Genomic DNA, 15,247 nt, shown 5'->3' with positions numbered 1-15,247 from the left:
CCTTGCTGCCGTTGCATTGACGATAGTGCACGAGTACTCGAAATCACAGTGCTTTCTTGGTTTTTCACTCGTGTTCCGCAGGCCGCAGTTTGTACTTGAGCTCACATATGTTTGTTACATGGAGCATTCTAGCTCCGCCTGACAGGTACAGCTACGATACTTTAGTGGTTACGGAAAGCCCAGGTTCGAAACCTGGTCACGGCACGAAAACGTCTCTTGATGCTGTCTCCTTAACTACGACAGCTACAGACAAGTGGCGTCGCTACCATATGGCGGGCACGGCATTTTCTTGTTGTGGGTGGCCTAAAGAGACGCTTCCAGTGGGAGAGCAGTGAAAATACATGGCACGGCGATTGCCAAGATACTTCCATTTCGAAGTGATCTTTGTAGTACAAAGGGAACGTTTTGCCGCCGCTCTTGCAAGGGTAACGTGGCCGAGCGGTCTAAGGCGCTGGTTTTAGGCACCAGTCTCTTCGGAGGCGTGGGTTCGAATCCCACCGTTGCCAATTTTGGCGTCTCATTTTTGTGCCGTTGCTGTGTGTTCTCGTGGAGTAGGACGCAGCTCATGTGACGCGCGTGTTGCGTAGGTAGCGTGGCCGAGCGGTCTCAGGCGCTGGTTTCAGGCACAAGTCTCTTCGGAGGCGTGGGTTCGAATCCCACTGCTGCCAAACGTGTAATGTTTCCTGCATCGAAGTCACATGCACTCATTGCCCGCAAAGGAAACAGCACAACAAGGCGTGAGCGTCTGCTTCGTGAATTGTCGTAGAACAGTACGTGGTGCAACGGCAGGATTTGTAGGCGCCTTTTGCTCTCATCACTGCTGGCGTTCGTCTCCACGATATGCGTCCAGAGCATGCCGTTCTATAGCGTGCGAGAGTGGATTTTTTACAGTTGTCGTCAGTTAATCGTGGGTGGTTGCTGCGTTCGCTGGAGGAGCACTGGCGTTGTAATCCGGTGTAGTCTAGTGGCTAGGATACCTGGCTCTCACCCAGGAGGCCCGGGTTTCGATTCCCGGTACCGGAAATGCGCGTTTTTGTTGCTCCTCTTATGCGACTTGTCTCGACTTTGCTCGACTGACGCTACGCTGACGCGTGCAGAAAGCCACGTTAAGTATGATTCGAGGCAACACCCGACGGCGAGAGAGATGCTGCGTCTGTCCACTTGTTATCGAGTCACATGTCTGTAGTCAAGAGGCTTGGAGGACTGCAAGACATTGCCACGGAGGTGAATGCAGCTAACCACTGTAGTTAGTGTCCCGACAGCGCAGGCACGTTCATCTGCTCGTATGCATGTGATGGAGACCGTGTCTGCCACTGCTGTGGCGTACACCTTGGCCTAGGCTTTGCTGTGTATCGACACTTGCATTCCAGCCAGCTGCTTTCGGGGGCGCCTCCGTGGCCGTGATCGTCTAGTGGTTAGGACATTGCGTTGTGGCCGCAATAACCCAGGTTCGAATCCTGGTCACGGCAATTTGAAAGTTTTTCCTTGCTGCCGTTGCATTGACGATAGTGCACGAGTACTCGAAATCACAGTGCTTTCTTGGTTTTTCACTCGTGTTCCGCAGGCCGCAGTTTGTACTTGAGCTCACATATGTTTGTTACATGGAGCATTCTAGCTCGCGCCTGACAGGTACAGCTACGATACTTTAGTGGTTACGGAAAGCCCAGGTTCGAAACCTGGTCACGGCACGAAAACGTCTCTTGATGCTGTCTCCTTAACTACGACAGCTACAGACAAGTGGCGTCGCTACCATATGGCGGGCACGGCATTTTCTTGTTGTGGGTGGCCTAAAGAGACGCTTCCAGTGGGAGAGCAGTGAAAATACATGGCACGGCGATTGCCAAGATACTTCCATTTCGAAGTGATCTTTGTAGTACAAAGGGAACGTTTTGCCGCCGCTCTTGCAAGGGTAACGTGGCCGAGCGGTCTAAGGCGCTGGTTTTAGGCACCAGTCTCTTCGGAGGCGTGGGTTCGAATCCCACCGTTGCCAATTTTGGCGTCTCATTTTTGTGCCGTTGCTGTGTGTTCTCGTGGAGTAGGACGCAGCTCATGTGACGCGCGTGTTGCGTAGGTAGCGTGGCCGAGCGGTCTCAGGCGCTGGTTTCAGGCACAAGTCTCTTCGGAGGCGTGGGTTCGAATCCCACTGCTGCCAAACGTGTAATGTTTCCTGCATCGAAGTCACATGCACTCATTGCCCGCAAAGGAAACAGCACAACAAGGCGTGAGCGTCTGCTTCGTGAATTGTCGTAGAACAGTACGTGGTGCAACGGCAGGATTTGTAGGCGCCTTTTGCTCTCATCACTTGCTGGCGTTCGTCTCCACGATATGCGTCCAGAGCATGCCGTTCTATAGCGTGCGAGAGTGGATTTTTTACAGTTGTCGTCAGTTAATCGTGGGTGGTTGCTGCGTTCGCTGGAGGAGCACTGGCGTTGTAATCCGGTGTAGTCTAGTGGCTAGGATACCTGGCTCTCACCCAGGAGGCCCGGGTTCGATTCCCGGTACCGGAAATGCGCGTTTTTGTTGCTCCTCTTATGCGACTTGTCTCGACTTTGCTCGACTGACGCTACGCTGACGCGTGCAGAAAGCCACGTTAAGTATGATTCGAGGCAACACCCGACGGCGAGAGAGATGCTGCGTCTGTCCACTTGTTATCGAGTCACATGTCTGTAGTCAAGAGGCTTGGAGGACTGCAAGACATTGCCACGGAGGTGAATGCAGCTAACCACTGTAGTTAGTGTCCCGACAGCGCAGGCACGTTCATCTGCTCGTATGCATGTGATGGAGACCGTGTCTGCCACTGCTGTGGCGTACACCTTGGCCTAGGCTTTGCTGTGTATCGACACTTGCATTCCAGCCAGCTGCTTTCGGGGGCGCCTCCGTGGGCCGTGATCGTCTAGTGGTTAGGACATTGCGTTGTGGCCGCAATAACCCAGGTTCGAATCCTGGTCACGGCAATTTTGAAAGTTTTTCCTTGCTGCCGTTGCATTGACGATAGTGCACGAGTACTCGAAATCACAGTGCTTTCTTGGTTTTTCACTCGTGTTCCGCAGGCCGCAGTTTGTACTTGAGCTCACATATGTTTGTTACATGGAGCATTCTAGCTCCGCCTGACAGGTACAGCTACGATACTTTAGTGGTTACGGAAAGCCCAGGTTCGAAACCTGGTCACGGCACGAAAACGTCTCTTGATGCTGTCTCCTTAACTACGACAGCTACAGACAAGTGGCGTCGCTACCATATGGCGGGCACGGCATTTTCTTGTTGTGGGTGGCCTAAAGAGACGCTTCCAGTGGGAGAGCAGTGAAAATACATGGCACGGCGATTGCCAAGATACTTCCATTTCGAAGTGATCTTTGTAGTACAAAGGGAACGTTTTGCCGCCGCTCTTGCAAGGGTAACGTGGCCGAGCGGTCTAAGGCGCTGGTTTTAGGCCACCAGTCTCTTCGGAGGCGTGGGTTCGAATCCCACCGTTGCCAATTTTGGCGTCTCATTTTTGTGCCGTTGCTGTGTGTTCTCGTGGAGTAGGACGCAGCTCATGTGACGCGCGTGTTGCGTAGGTAGCGTGGCCGAGCGGTCTCAGGCGCTGGTTTCAGGCACAAGTCTCTTCGGAGGCGTGGGTTCGAATCCCACTGCTGCCAAACGTGTAATGTTTCCTGCATCGAAGTCACATGCACTCATTGCCCGCAAAGGAAACAGCACAACAAGGCGTGAGCGTCTGCTTCGTGAATTGTCGTAGAACAGTACGTGGTGCAACGGCAGGATTTGTAGGCGCCTTTTGCTCTCATCACTGCTGGCGTTCGTCTCCACGATATGCGTCCAGAGCATGCCGTTCTATAGCGTGCGAGAGTGGATTTTTTACAGTTGTCGTCAGTTAATCGTGGGTGGTTGCTGCGTTCGCTGGAGGAGCACTGGCGTTGTAATCCGGTGTAGTCTAGTGGCTAGGATACCTGGCTCTCACCCAGGAGGCCCGGGTTCGATTCCCGGTACCGGAAATGCGCGTTTTTGTTGCTCCTCTTATGCGACTTGTCTCGACTTTGCTCGACTGACGCTACGCTGACGCGTGCAGAAAGCCACGTTAAGTATGATTCGAGGCAACACCCGACGGCGAGAGAGATGCTGCGTCTGTCCACTTGTTATCGAGTCACATGTCTGTAGTCAAGAGGCTTGGAGGACTGCAAGACATTGCCACGGAGGTGAATGCAGCTAACCACTGTAGTTAGTGTCCCGACAGCGCAGGCACGTTCATCTGCTCGTATGCATGTGATGGAGACCGTGTCTGCCACTGCTGTGGCGTACACCTTGGCCTAGGCTTTGCTGTGTATCGACACTTGCATTCCAGCCAGCTGCTTTCGGGGGCGCCTCCGTGGCCGTGATCGTCTAGTGGTTAGGACATTGCGTTGTGGCCGCAATAACCCAGGTTCGAATCCTGGTCACGGCAATTTTGAAAGTTTTTCCTTGCTGCCGTTGCATTGACGATAGTGCACGAGTACTCGAAATCACAGTGCTTTCTTGGTTTTTCACTCGTGTTCCGCAGGCCGCAGTTTGTACTTGAGCTCACATATGTTTGTTACATGGAGCATTCTAGCTCCGCCTGACAGGTACAGCTACGATACTTTAGTGGTTACGGAAAGCCCAGGTTCGAAACCTGGTCACGGCACGAAAACGTCTCTTGATGCTGTCTCCTTAACTACGACAGCTACAGACAAGTGGCGTCGCTACCATATGGCGGGCACGGCATTTTCTTGTTGTGGGTGGCCTAAAGAGACGCTTCCAGTGGGAGAGCAGTGAAAATACATGGCACGGCGATTGCCAAGATACTTCCATTTCGAAGTGATCTTTGTAGTACAAAGGGAACGTTTTGCCGCCGCTCTTGCAAGGGTAACGTGGCCGAGCGGTCTAAGGCGCTGGTTTTAGGCACCAGTCTCTTCGGAGGCGTGGGTTCGAATCCCACCGTTGCCAATTTTGGCGTCTCATTTTTGTGCCGTTGCTGTGTGTTCTCGTGGAGTAGGACGCAGCTCATGTGACGCGCGTGTTGCGTAGGTAGCGTGGCCGAGCGGTCTCAGGCGCTGGTTTCAGGCACAAGTCTCTTCGGAGGCGTGGGTTCGAATCCCACTGCTGCCAAACGTGTAATGTTTCCTGCATCGAAGTCACATGCACTCATTGCCCGCAAAGGAAACAGCACAACAAGGCGTGAGCGTCTGCTTCGTGAATTGTCGTAGAACAGTACGTGGTGCAACGGCAGGATTTGTAGGCGCCTTTTGCTCTCATCACTGCTGGCGTTCGTCTCCACGATATGCGTCCAGAGCATGCCGTTCTATAGCGTGCGAGAGTGGATTTTTTACAGTTGTCGTCAGTTAATCGTGGGTGGTTGCTGCGTTCGCTGGAGGAGCACTGGCGTTGTAATCCGGTGTAGTCTAGTGGCTAGGATACCTGGCTCTCACCCAGGAGGCCCGGGTTCGATTCCCGGTACCGGAAATGCGCGTTTTTGTTGCTCCTCTTATGCGACTTGTCTCGACTTTGCTCGACTGACGCTACGCTGACGCGTGCAGAAAGCCACGTTAAGTATGATTCGAGGCAACACCCGACGGCGAGAGAGATGCTGCGTCTGTCCACTTGTTATCGAGTCACATGTCTGTAGTCAAGAGGCTTGGAGGACTGCAAGACATTGCCACGGAGGTGAATGCAGCTAACCACTGTAGTTAGTGTCCCGACAGCGCAGGCACGTTCATCTGCTCGTATGCATGTGATGGAGACCGTGTCTGCCACTGCTGTGGCGTACACCTTGGCCTAGGCTTTGCTGTGTATCGACACTTGCATTCCAGCCAGCTGCTTTCGGGGGCGCCTCCGTGGCCGTGATCGTCTAGTGGTTAGGACATTGCGTTGTTGGCCGCAATAACCCAGGTTCGAATCCTGGTCACGGCAATTTTGAAAGTTTTTCCTTGCTGCCGTTGCATTGACGATAGTGCACGAGTACTCGAAATCACAGTGCTTTCTTGGTTTTTCACTCGTGTTCCGCAGGCCGCAGTTTGTACTTGAGCTCACATATGTTTGTTACATGGAGCATTCTAGCTCCGCCTGACAGGTACAGCTACGATACTTTAGTGGTTACGGAAAGCCCAGGTTCGAAACCTGGTCACGGCACGAAAACGTCTCTTGATGCTGTCTCCTTAACTACGACAGCTACAGACAAGTGGCGTCGCTACCATATGGCGGGCACGGCATTTTCTTGTTGTGGGTGGCCTAAAGAGACGCTTCCAGTGGGAGAGCAGTGAAAATACATGGCACGGCGATTGCCAAGATACTTCCATTTCGAAGTGATCTTTGTAGTACAAAGGGAACGTTTTGCCGCCGCTCTTGCAAGGGTAACGTGGCCGAGCGGTCTAAGGCGCTGGTTTTAGGCACCAGTCTCTTCGGAGGCGTGGGTTCGAATCCCACCATTGCCAATTTTGGCGTCTCATTTTTGTGCCGTTGCTGTGTGTTCTCGTGGAGTAGGACGCAGCTCATGTGACGCGCGTGTTGCGTAGGTAGCGTGGCCGAGCGGTCTCAGGCGCTGGTTTCAGGCACAAGTCTCTTCGGAGGCGTGGGTTCGAATCCCACTGCTGCCAAACGTGTAATGTTTCCTGCATCGAAGTCACATGCACTCATTGCCCGCAAAGGAAACAGCACAACAAGGCGTGAGCGTCTGCTTCGTGAATTGTCGTAGAACAGTACGTGGTGCAACGGCAGGATTTGTAGGCGCCTTTTGCTCTCATCACTGCTGGCGTTCGTCTCCACGATATGCGTCCAGAGCATGCCGTTCTATAGCGTGCGAGAGTGGATTTTTTACAGTTGTCGTCAGTTAATCGTGGGTGGTTGCTGCGTTCGCTGGAGGAGCACTGGCGTTGTAATCCGGTGTAGTCTAGTGGCTAGGATACCTGGCTCTCACCCAGGAGGCCCGGGTTCGATTCCCGGTACCGGAAATGCGCGTTTTTGTTGCTCCTCTTATGCGACTTGTCTCGACTTTGCTCGACTGACGCTACGCTGACGCGTGCAGAAAGCCACGTTAAGTATGATTCGAGGCAACACCCGACGGCGAGAGAGATGCTGCGTCTGTCCACTTGTTATCGAGTCACATGTCTGTAGTCAAGAGGCTTGGAGGACTGCAAGACATTGCCACGGAGGTGAATGCAGCTAACCACTGTAGTTAGTGTCCCGACAGCGCAGGCACGTTCATCTGCTCGTATGCATGTGATGGAGACCGTGTCTGCCACTGCTGTGGCGTACACCTTGGCCTAGGCTTTGCTGTGTATCGACACTTGCATTCCAGCCAGCTGCTTTCGGGGGCGCCTCCGTGGCCGTGATCGTCTAGTGGTTAGGACATTGCGTTGTGGCCGCAATAACCCAGGTTCGAATCCTGGTCACGGCAATTTTGAAAGTTTTTCCTTGCTGCCGTTGCATTGACGATAGTGCACGAGTACTCGAAATCACAGTGCTTTCTTGGTTTTTCACTCGTGTTCCGCAGGCCGCAGTTTGTACTTGAGCTCACATATGTTTGTTACATGGAGCATTCTAGCTCCGCCTGACAGGTACAGCTACGATACTTTAGTGGTTACGGAAAGCCCAGGTTCGAAACCTGGTCACGGCACGAAAACGTCTCTTGATGCTGTCTCCTTAACTACGACAGCTACAGACAAGTGGCGTCGCTACCATATGGCGGGCACGGCATTTTCTTGTTGTGGGTGGCCTAAAGAGACGCTTCCAGTGGGAGAGCAGTGAAAATACATGGCACGGCGATTGCCAAGATACTTCCATTTCGAAGTGATCTTTGTAGTACAAAGGGAACGTTTTGCCGCCGCTCTTGCAAGGGTAACGTGGCCGAGCGGTCTAAGGCGCTGGTTTTAGGCACCAGTCTCTTCGGAGGCGTGGGTTCGAATCCCACCGTTGCCAATTTTGGCGTCTCATTTTTGTGCCGTTGCTGTGTGTTCTCGTGGAGTAGGACGCAGCTCATGTGACGCGCGTGTTGCGTAGGGTAGCGTGGCCGAGCGGTCTCAGGCGCTGGTTTCAGGCACAAGTCTCTTCGGAGGCGTGGGTTCGAATCCCACTGCTGCCAAACGTGTAATGTTTCCTGCATCGAAGTCACATGCACTCATTGCCCGCAAAGGAAACAGCACAACAAGGCGTGAGCGTCTGCTTCGTGAATTGTCGTAGAACAGTACGTGGTGCAACGGCAGGATTTGTAGGCGCCTTTTGCTCTCATCACTGCTGGCGTTCGTCTCCACGATATGCGTCCAGAGCATGCCGTTCTATAGCGTGCGAGAGTGGATTTTTTACAGTTGTCGTCAGTTAATCGTGGGTGGTTGCTGCGTTCGCTGGAGGAGCACTGGCGTTGTAATCCGGTGTAGTCTAGTGGCTAGGATACCTGGCTCTCACCCAGGAGGCCCGGGTTCGATTCCCGGTACCGGAAATGCGCGTTTTTGTTGCTCCTCTTATGCGACTTGTCTCGACTTTGCTCGACTGACGCTACGCTGACGCGTGCAGAAAGCCACGTTAAGTATGATTCGAGGCAACACCCGACGGCGAGAGAGATGCTGCGTCTGTCCACTTGTTATCGAGTCACATGTCTGTAGTCAAGAGGCTTGGAGGACTGCAAGACATTGCCACGGAGGTGAATGCAGCTAACCACTGTAGTTAGTGTCCCGACAGCGCAGGCACGTTCATCTGCTCGTATGCATGTGATGGAGACCGTGTCTGCCACTGCTGTGGCGTACACCTTGGCCTAGGCTTTGCTGTGTATCGACACTTGCATTCCAGCCAGCTGCTTTCGGGGGCGCCTCCGTGGCCGTGATCGTCTAGTGGTTAGGACATTGCGTTGTGGCCGCAATAACCCAGGTTCGAATCCTGGTCACGGCAATTTTGAAAGTTTTTCCTTGCTGCCGTTGCATTGACGATAGTGCACGAGTACTCGAAATCACAGTGCTTTCTTGGTTTTTCACTCGTGTTCCGCAGGCCGCAGTTTGTACTTGAGCTCACATATGTTTGTTACATGGAGCATTCTAGCTCCGCCTGACAGGTACAGCTACGATACTTTAGTGGTTACGGAAAGCCCAGGTTCGAAACCTGGTCACGGCACGAAAACGTCTCTTGATGCTGTCTCCTTAACTACGACAGCTACAGACAAGTGGCGTCGCTACCATATGGCGGGCACGGCATTTTCTTGTTGTGGGTGGCCTAAAGAGACGCTTCCAGTGGGAGAGCAGTGAAAATACATGGCACGGCGATTGCCAAGATACTTCCATTTCGAAGTGATCTTTGTAGTACAAAGGGAACGTTTTGCCGCCGCTCTTGCAAGGGTAACGTGGCCGAGCGGTCTAAGGCGCTGGTTTTAGGCACCAGTCTCTTCGGAGGCGTGGGTTCGAATCCCACCGTTGCCAATTTTGGCGTCTCATTTTTGTGCCGTTGCTGTGTGTTCTCGTGGAGTAGGACGCAGCTCATGTGACGCGCGTGTTGCGTAGGTAGCGTGGCCGAGCGGTCTCAGGCGCTGGTTTCAGGCACAAGTCTCTTCGGAGGCGTGGGTTCGAATCCCACTGCTGCCAAACGTGTAATGTTTCCTGCATCGAAGTCACATGCACTCATTGCCCGCAAAGGAAACAGCACAACAAGGCGTGAGCGTCTGCTTCGTGAATTGTCGTAGAACAGTACGTGGTGCAACGGCAGGATTTGTAGGCGCCTTTTGCTCTCATCACTGCTGGCGTTCGTCTCCACGATATGCGTCCAGAGCATGCCGTTCTATAGCGTGCGAGAGTGGATTTTTTACAGTTGTCGTCAGTTAATCGTGGGTGGTTGCTGCGTTCGCTGGAGGAGCACTGGCGTTGTAATCCGGTGTAGTCTAGTGGCTAGGATACCTGGCTCTCACCCAGGAGGCCCGGGTTCGATTCCCGGTACCGGAAATGCGCGTTTTTGTTGCTCCTCTTATGCGACTTGTCTCGACTTTGCTCGACTGACGCTACGCTGACGCGTGCAGAAAGCCACGTTAAGTATGATTCGAGGCAACACCCGACGGCGAGAGAGATGCTGCGTCTGTCCACTTGTTATCGAGTCACATGTCTGTAGTCAAGAGGCTTGGAGGACTGCAAGACATTGCCACGGAGGTGAATGCAGCTAACCACTGTAGTTAGTGTCCCGACAGCGCAGGCACGTTCATCTGCTCGTATGCATGTGATGGAGACCGTGTCTGCCACTGCTGTGGCGTACACCTTGGCCTAGGCTTTGCTGTGTATCGACACTTGCATTCCAGCCAGCTGCTTTCGGGGGCGCCTCCGTGGCCGTGATCGTCTAGTGGTTAGGACATTGCGTTGTGGCCGCAATAACCCAGGTTCGAATCCTGGTCACGGCAATTTTGAAAGTTTTTCCTTGCTGCCGTTGCATTGACGATAGTGCACGAGTACTCGAAATCACAGTGCTTTCTTGGTTTTTCACTCGTGTTCCGCAGGCCGCAGTTTGTACTTGAGCTCACATATGTTTGTTACATGGAGCATTCTAGCTCCGCCTGACAGGTACAGCTACGATACTTTAGTGGTTACGGAAAGCCCAGGTTCGAAACCTGGTCACGGCACGAAAACGTCTCTTGATGCTGTCTCCTTAACTACGACAGCTACAGACAAGTGGCGTCGCTACCATATGGCGGGCACGGCATTTTCTTGTTGTGGGTGGCCTAAAGAGACGCTTCCAGTGGGAGAGCAGTGAAAATACATGGCACGGCGATTGCCAAGATACTTCCATTTCGAAGTGATCTTTGTAGTACAAAGGGAACGTTTTGCCGCCGCTCTTGCAAGGGTAACGTGGCCGAGCGGTCTAAGGCGCTGGTTTTAGGCACCAGTCTCTTCGGAGGCGTGGGTTCGAATCCCACCGTTGCCAATTTTGGCGTCTCATTTTTGTGCCGTTGCTGTGTGTTCTCGTGGAGTAGGACGCAGCTCATGTGACGCGCGTGTTGCGTAGGTAGCGTGGCCGAGCGGTCTCAGGCGCTGGTTTCAGGCACAAGTCTCTTCGGAGGCGTGGGTTCGAATCCCACTGCTGCCAAACGTGTAATGTTTCCTGCATCGAAGTCACATGCACTCATTGCCCGCAAAGGAAACAGCACAACAAGGCGTGAGCGTCTGCTTCGTGAATTGTCGTAGAACAGTACGTGGTGCAACGGCAGGATTTGTAGGCGCCTTTTGCTCTCATCACTGCTGGCGTTCGTCTCCACGATATGCGTCCAGAGCATGCCGTTCTATAGCGTGCGAGAGTGGATTTTTTACAGTTGTCGTCAGTTAATCGTGGGTGGTTGCTGCGTTCGCTGGAGGAGCACTGGCGTTGTAATCCGGTGTAGTCTAGTGGCTAGGATACCTGGCTCTCACCCAGGAGGCCCGGGTTCGATTCCCGGTACCGGAAATGCGCGTTTTTGTTGCTCCTCTTATGCGACTTGTCTCGACTTTGCTCGACTGACGCTACGCTGACGCGTGCAGAAAGCCACGTTAAGTATGATTCGAGGCAACACCCGACGGCGAGAGAGATGCTGCGTCTGTCCACTTGTTATCGAGTCACATGTCTGTAGTCAAGAGGCTTGGAGGACTGCAAGACATTGCCACGGAGGTGAATGCAGCTAACCACTGTAGTTAGTGTCCCGACAGCGCAGGCACGTTCATCTGCTCGTATGCATGTGATGGAGACCGTGTCTGCCACTGCTGTGGCGTACACCTTGGCCTAGGCTTTGCTGTGTATCGACACTTGCATTCCAGCCAGCTGCTTTCGGGGGCGCCTCCGTGGCCGTGATCGTCTAGTGGTTAGGACATTGCGTTGTGGCCGCAATAACCCAGGTTCGAATCCTGGTCACGGCAATTTTGAAAGTTTTTCCTTGCTGCCGTTGCATTGACGATAGTGCACGAGTACTCGAAATCACAGTGCTTTCTTGGTTTTTCACTCGTGTTCCGCAGGCCGCAGTTTGTACTTGAGCTCACATATGTTTGTTACATGGAGCATTCTAGCTCCGCCTGACAGGTACAGCTACGATACTTTAGTGGTTACGGAAAGCCCAGGTTCGAAACCTGGTCACGGCACGAAAACGTCTCTTGATGCTGTCTCCTTAACTACGACAGCTACAGACAAGTGGCGTCGCTACCATATGGCGGGCACGGCATTTTCTTGTTGTGGGTGGCCTAAAGAGACGCTTCCAGTGGGAGAGCAGTGAAAATACATGGCACGGCGATTGCCAAGATACTTCCATTTCGAAGTGATCTTTGTAGTACAAAGGGAACGTTTTGCCGCCGCTCTTGCAAGGGTAACGTGGCCGAGCGGTCTAAGGCGCTGGTTTTAGGCACCAGTCTCTTCGGAGGCGTGGGTTCGAATCCCACCATTGCCAATTTTGGCGTCTCATTTTTGTGCCGTTGCTGTGTGTTCTCGTGGAGTAGGACGCAGCTCATGTGACGCGCGTGTTGCGTAGGTAGCGTGGCCGAGCGGTCTCAGGCGCTGGTTTCAGGCACAAGTCTCTTCGGAGGCGTGGGTTCGAATCCCACTGCTGCCAAACGTGTAATGTTTCCTGCATCGAAGTCACATGCACTCATTGCCCGCAAAGGAAACAGCACAACAAGGCGTGAGCGTCTGCTTCGTGAATTGTCGTAGAACAGTACGTGGTGCAACGGCAGGATTTGTAGGCGCCTTTTGCTCTCATCACTGCTGGCGTTCGTCTCCACGATATGCGTCCAGAGCATGCCGTTCTATAGCGTGCGAGAGTGGATTTTTTACAGTTGTCGTCAGTTAATCGTGGGTGGTTGCTGCGTTCGCTGGAGGAGCACTGGCGTTGTAATCCGGTGTAGTCTAGTGGCTAGGATACCTGGCTCTCACCCAGGAGGCCCGGGTTCGATTCCCGGTACCGGAAATGCGCGTTTTTGTTGCTCCTCTTATGCGACTTGTCTCGACTTTGCTCGACTGACGCTACGCTGACGCGTGCAGAAAGCCACGTTAAGTATGATTCGAGGCAACACCCGACGGCGAGAGAGATGCTGCGTCTGTCCACTTGTTATCGAGTCACATGTCTGTAGTCAAGAGGCTTGGAGGACTGCAAGACATTGCCACGGAGGTGAATGCAGCTAACCACTGTAGTTAGTGTCCCGACAGCGCAGGCACGTTCATCTGCTCGTATGCATGTGATGGAGACCGTGTCTGCCACTGCTGTGGCGTACACCTTGGCCTAGGCTTTGCTGTGTATCGACACTTGCATTCCAGCCAGCTGCTTTCGGGGGCGCCTCCGTGGCCGTGATCGTCTAGTGGTTAGGACATTGCGTTGTGGCCGCAATAACCCAGGTTCGAATCCTGGTCACGGCAATTTTGAAAGTTTTTCCTTGCTGCCGTTGCATTGACGATAGTGCACGAGTACTCGAAATCACAGTGCTTTCTTGGTTTTTCACTCGTGTTCCGCAGGCCGCAGTTTGTACTTGAGCTCACATATGTTTGTTACATGGAGCATTCTAGCTCCGCCTGACAGGTACAGCTACGATACTTTAGTGGTTACGGAAAGCCCAGGTTCGAAACCTGGTCACGGCACGAAAACGTCTCTTGATGCTGTCTCCTTAACTACGACAGCTACAGACAAGTGGCGTCGCTACCATATGGCGGGCACGGCATTTTCTTGTTGTGGGTGGCCTAAAGAGACGCTTCCAGTGGGAGAGCAGTGAAAATACATGGCACGGCGATTGCCAAGATACTTCCATTTCGAAGTGATCTTTGTAGTACAAAGGGAACGTTTTGCCGCCGCTCTTGCAAGGGTAACGTGGCCGAGCGGTCTAAGGCGCTGGTTTTAGGCACCAGTCTCTTCGGAGGCGTGGGTTCGAATCCCACCGTTGCCAATTTTGGCGTCTCATTTTTGTGCCGTTGCTGTGTGTTCTCGTGGAGTAGGACGCAGCTCATGTGACGCGCGTGTTGCGTAGGTAGCGTGGCCGAGCGGTCTCAGGCGCTGGTTTCAGGCACAAGTCTCTTCGGAGGCGTGGGTTCGAATCCCACTGCTGCCAAACGTGTAATGTTTCCTGCATCGAAGTCACATGCACTCATTGCCCGCAAAGGAAACAGCACAACAAGGCGTGAGCGTCTGCTTCGTGAATTGTCGTAGAACAGTACGTGGTGCAACGGCAGGATTTGTAGGCGCCTTTTGCTCTCATCACTGCTGGCGTTCGTCTCCACGATATGCGTCCAGAGCATGCCGTTCTATAGCGTGCGAGAGTGGATTTTTTACAGTTGTCGTCAGTTAATCGTGGGTGGTTGCTGCGTTCGCTGGAGGAGCACTGGCGTTGTAATCCGGTGTAGTCTAGTGGCTAGGATACCTGGCTCTCACCCAGGAGGCCCGGGTTCGATTCCCGGTACCGGAAATGCGCGTTTTTGTTGCTCCTCTTATGCGACTTGTCTCGACTTTGCTCGACTGACGCTACGCTGACGCGTGCAGAAAGCCACGTTAAGTATGATTCGAGGCAACACCCGACGGCGAGAGAGATGCTGCGTCTGTCCACTTGTTATCGAGTCACATGTCTGTAGTCAAGAGGCTTGGAGGACTGCAAGACATTGCCACGGAGGTGAATGCAGCTAACCACTGTAGTTAGTGTCCCGACAGCGCAGGCACGTTCATCTGCTCGTATGCATGTGATGGAGACCGTGTCTGCCACTGCTGTGGCGTACACCTTGGCCTAGGCTTTGCTGTGTATCGACACTTGCATTCCAGCCAGCTGCTTTCGGGGGCGCCTCCGTGGCCGTGATCGTCTAGTGGTTAGGACATTGCGTTGTGGCCGCAATAACCCAGGTTCGAATCCTGGTCACGGCAATTTTGAAAGTTTTTCCTTGCTGCCGTTGCATTGACGATAGTGCACGAGTACTCGAAATCACAGTGCTTTCTTGGTTTTTCACTCGTGTTCCGCAGGCCGCAGTTTGTACTTGAGCTCACATATGTTTGTTACATGGAGCATTCTAGCTCCGCCTGACAGGTACAGCTACGATACTTTAGTGGTTACGGAAAGCCCAGGTTCGAAACCTGGTCACGGCACGAAAACGTCTCTTGATGCTGTCTCCTTAACTACGACAGCTACAGACAAGTGGCGTCGCTACCATATGGCGGGCACGGCATTTTCTTGTTGTGGGTGGCCTAAAGAGACGCTTCCAGTGGGAGAGCAGTGAAAATACATGGCACGGCGATTGCCAAGATACTTCCATTTCGAAGTGATCTTTGTAGTACAAAGGGAACGTTTTGCCG

At 53.2% G+C, this 15,247-nt stretch overlaps 30 non-coding genes across 30 annotated transcripts; all 30 read left to right on the top strand.

The window, feature by feature from the left end:
• Positions 1 to 424: 424 nt before the first annotated feature.
• Positions 425 to 506, top strand: Trnal-uag (transfer RNA leucine (anticodon UAG)). The gene has a single exon. It is a non-coding gene; the product is annotated as a tRNA-Leu (tRNA).
• A 444-nt stretch (positions 507 to 950) lies between these two features.
• On the top strand, positions 951 to 1,023 carry Trnae-cuc (transfer RNA glutamic acid (anticodon CUC)). Its single transcript has one exon. It is a non-coding gene; the product is annotated as a tRNA-Glu (tRNA).
• Positions 1,024 to 1,397: 374 nt separating this feature from the next.
• Positions 1,398 to 1,469, top strand: Trnah-gug (transfer RNA histidin (anticodon GUG)). Its single transcript has one exon. It is a non-coding gene; the product is annotated as a tRNA-His (tRNA).
• Positions 1,470 to 1,908: 439 nt separating this feature from the next.
• Positions 1,909 to 1,990, top strand: Trnal-uag (transfer RNA leucine (anticodon UAG)). The gene has a single exon. It is a non-coding gene; the product is annotated as a tRNA-Leu (tRNA).
• Positions 1,991 to 2,435: 445 nt separating this feature from the next.
• Trnae-cuc (transfer RNA glutamic acid (anticodon CUC)) lies at positions 2,436 to 2,507 on the top strand. Its single transcript has one exon. It is a non-coding gene; the product is annotated as a tRNA-Glu (tRNA).
• A 375-nt stretch (positions 2,508 to 2,882) lies between these two features.
• Trnah-gug (transfer RNA histidin (anticodon GUG)) lies at positions 2,883 to 2,954 on the top strand. Its single transcript has one exon. It is a non-coding gene; the product is annotated as a tRNA-His (tRNA).
• Positions 2,955 to 3,393: 439 nt separating this feature from the next.
• On the top strand, positions 3,394 to 3,476 carry Trnal-uag (transfer RNA leucine (anticodon UAG)). Its single transcript has one exon. It is a non-coding gene; the product is annotated as a tRNA-Leu (tRNA).
• Positions 3,477 to 3,920: 444 nt separating this feature from the next.
• On the top strand, positions 3,921 to 3,992 carry Trnae-cuc (transfer RNA glutamic acid (anticodon CUC)). Its single transcript has one exon. It is a non-coding gene; the product is annotated as a tRNA-Glu (tRNA).
• A 374-nt stretch (positions 3,993 to 4,366) lies between these two features.
• On the top strand, positions 4,367 to 4,438 carry Trnah-gug (transfer RNA histidin (anticodon GUG)). The gene has a single exon. It is a non-coding gene; the product is annotated as a tRNA-His (tRNA).
• Positions 4,439 to 4,877: 439 nt separating this feature from the next.
• Trnal-uag (transfer RNA leucine (anticodon UAG)) lies at positions 4,878 to 4,959 on the top strand. Its single transcript has one exon. It is a non-coding gene; the product is annotated as a tRNA-Leu (tRNA).
• Positions 4,960 to 5,403: 444 nt separating this feature from the next.
• Trnae-cuc (transfer RNA glutamic acid (anticodon CUC)) lies at positions 5,404 to 5,475 on the top strand. Its single transcript has one exon. It is a non-coding gene; the product is annotated as a tRNA-Glu (tRNA).
• A 374-nt stretch (positions 5,476 to 5,849) lies between these two features.
• On the top strand, positions 5,850 to 5,922 carry Trnan-guu (transfer RNA asparagine (anticodon GUU)). The gene has a single exon. It is a non-coding gene; the product is annotated as a tRNA-Asn (tRNA).
• A 439-nt stretch (positions 5,923 to 6,361) lies between these two features.
• Positions 6,362 to 6,443, top strand: Trnal-uag (transfer RNA leucine (anticodon UAG)). The gene has a single exon. It is a non-coding gene; the product is annotated as a tRNA-Leu (tRNA).
• Positions 6,444 to 6,887: 444 nt separating this feature from the next.
• On the top strand, positions 6,888 to 6,959 carry Trnae-cuc (transfer RNA glutamic acid (anticodon CUC)). Its single transcript has one exon. It is a non-coding gene; the product is annotated as a tRNA-Glu (tRNA).
• A 374-nt stretch (positions 6,960 to 7,333) lies between these two features.
• On the top strand, positions 7,334 to 7,405 carry Trnah-gug (transfer RNA histidin (anticodon GUG)). Its single transcript has one exon. It is a non-coding gene; the product is annotated as a tRNA-His (tRNA).
• A 439-nt stretch (positions 7,406 to 7,844) lies between these two features.
• Positions 7,845 to 7,926, top strand: Trnal-uag (transfer RNA leucine (anticodon UAG)). Its single transcript has one exon. It is a non-coding gene; the product is annotated as a tRNA-Leu (tRNA).
• Positions 7,927 to 8,371: 445 nt separating this feature from the next.
• On the top strand, positions 8,372 to 8,443 carry Trnae-cuc (transfer RNA glutamic acid (anticodon CUC)). Its single transcript has one exon. It is a non-coding gene; the product is annotated as a tRNA-Glu (tRNA).
• Positions 8,444 to 8,817: 374 nt separating this feature from the next.
• On the top strand, positions 8,818 to 8,889 carry Trnah-gug (transfer RNA histidin (anticodon GUG)). The gene has a single exon. It is a non-coding gene; the product is annotated as a tRNA-His (tRNA).
• Positions 8,890 to 9,328: 439 nt separating this feature from the next.
• Trnal-uag (transfer RNA leucine (anticodon UAG)) lies at positions 9,329 to 9,410 on the top strand. The gene has a single exon. It is a non-coding gene; the product is annotated as a tRNA-Leu (tRNA).
• Positions 9,411 to 9,854: 444 nt separating this feature from the next.
• Trnae-cuc (transfer RNA glutamic acid (anticodon CUC)) lies at positions 9,855 to 9,926 on the top strand. The gene has a single exon. It is a non-coding gene; the product is annotated as a tRNA-Glu (tRNA).
• A 374-nt stretch (positions 9,927 to 10,300) lies between these two features.
• Positions 10,301 to 10,372, top strand: Trnah-gug (transfer RNA histidin (anticodon GUG)). Its single transcript has one exon. It is a non-coding gene; the product is annotated as a tRNA-His (tRNA).
• A 439-nt stretch (positions 10,373 to 10,811) lies between these two features.
• On the top strand, positions 10,812 to 10,893 carry Trnal-uag (transfer RNA leucine (anticodon UAG)). The gene has a single exon. It is a non-coding gene; the product is annotated as a tRNA-Leu (tRNA).
• A 444-nt stretch (positions 10,894 to 11,337) lies between these two features.
• Trnae-cuc (transfer RNA glutamic acid (anticodon CUC)) lies at positions 11,338 to 11,409 on the top strand. The gene has a single exon. It is a non-coding gene; the product is annotated as a tRNA-Glu (tRNA).
• Positions 11,410 to 11,783: 374 nt separating this feature from the next.
• Positions 11,784 to 11,855, top strand: Trnah-gug (transfer RNA histidin (anticodon GUG)). The gene has a single exon. It is a non-coding gene; the product is annotated as a tRNA-His (tRNA).
• A 439-nt stretch (positions 11,856 to 12,294) lies between these two features.
• On the top strand, positions 12,295 to 12,376 carry Trnal-uag (transfer RNA leucine (anticodon UAG)). Its single transcript has one exon. It is a non-coding gene; the product is annotated as a tRNA-Leu (tRNA).
• Positions 12,377 to 12,820: 444 nt separating this feature from the next.
• Trnae-cuc (transfer RNA glutamic acid (anticodon CUC)) lies at positions 12,821 to 12,892 on the top strand. The gene has a single exon. It is a non-coding gene; the product is annotated as a tRNA-Glu (tRNA).
• A 374-nt stretch (positions 12,893 to 13,266) lies between these two features.
• Trnah-gug (transfer RNA histidin (anticodon GUG)) lies at positions 13,267 to 13,338 on the top strand. The gene has a single exon. It is a non-coding gene; the product is annotated as a tRNA-His (tRNA).
• A 439-nt stretch (positions 13,339 to 13,777) lies between these two features.
• Positions 13,778 to 13,859, top strand: Trnal-uag (transfer RNA leucine (anticodon UAG)). The gene has a single exon. It is a non-coding gene; the product is annotated as a tRNA-Leu (tRNA).
• A 444-nt stretch (positions 13,860 to 14,303) lies between these two features.
• Positions 14,304 to 14,375, top strand: Trnae-cuc (transfer RNA glutamic acid (anticodon CUC)). Its single transcript has one exon. It is a non-coding gene; the product is annotated as a tRNA-Glu (tRNA).
• Positions 14,376 to 14,749: 374 nt separating this feature from the next.
• Positions 14,750 to 14,821, top strand: Trnah-gug (transfer RNA histidin (anticodon GUG)). Its single transcript has one exon. It is a non-coding gene; the product is annotated as a tRNA-His (tRNA).
• Positions 14,822 to 15,247: the final 426 nt, after the last annotated feature.

Source organism: Schistocerca cancellata, unplaced genomic scaffold (assembly GCF_023864275.1).
Source record: "Schistocerca cancellata isolate TAMUIC-IGC-003103 unplaced genomic scaffold, iqSchCanc2.1 HiC_scaffold_438, whole genome shotgun sequence".
Taxonomy (NCBI): Eukaryota; Metazoa; Arthropoda; class Insecta; order Orthoptera; family Acrididae; genus Schistocerca; species Schistocerca cancellata.
Note: the sequence above shows the minus strand (reverse complement) of the source record. Positions and strands in the feature narration are given on the sequence as shown.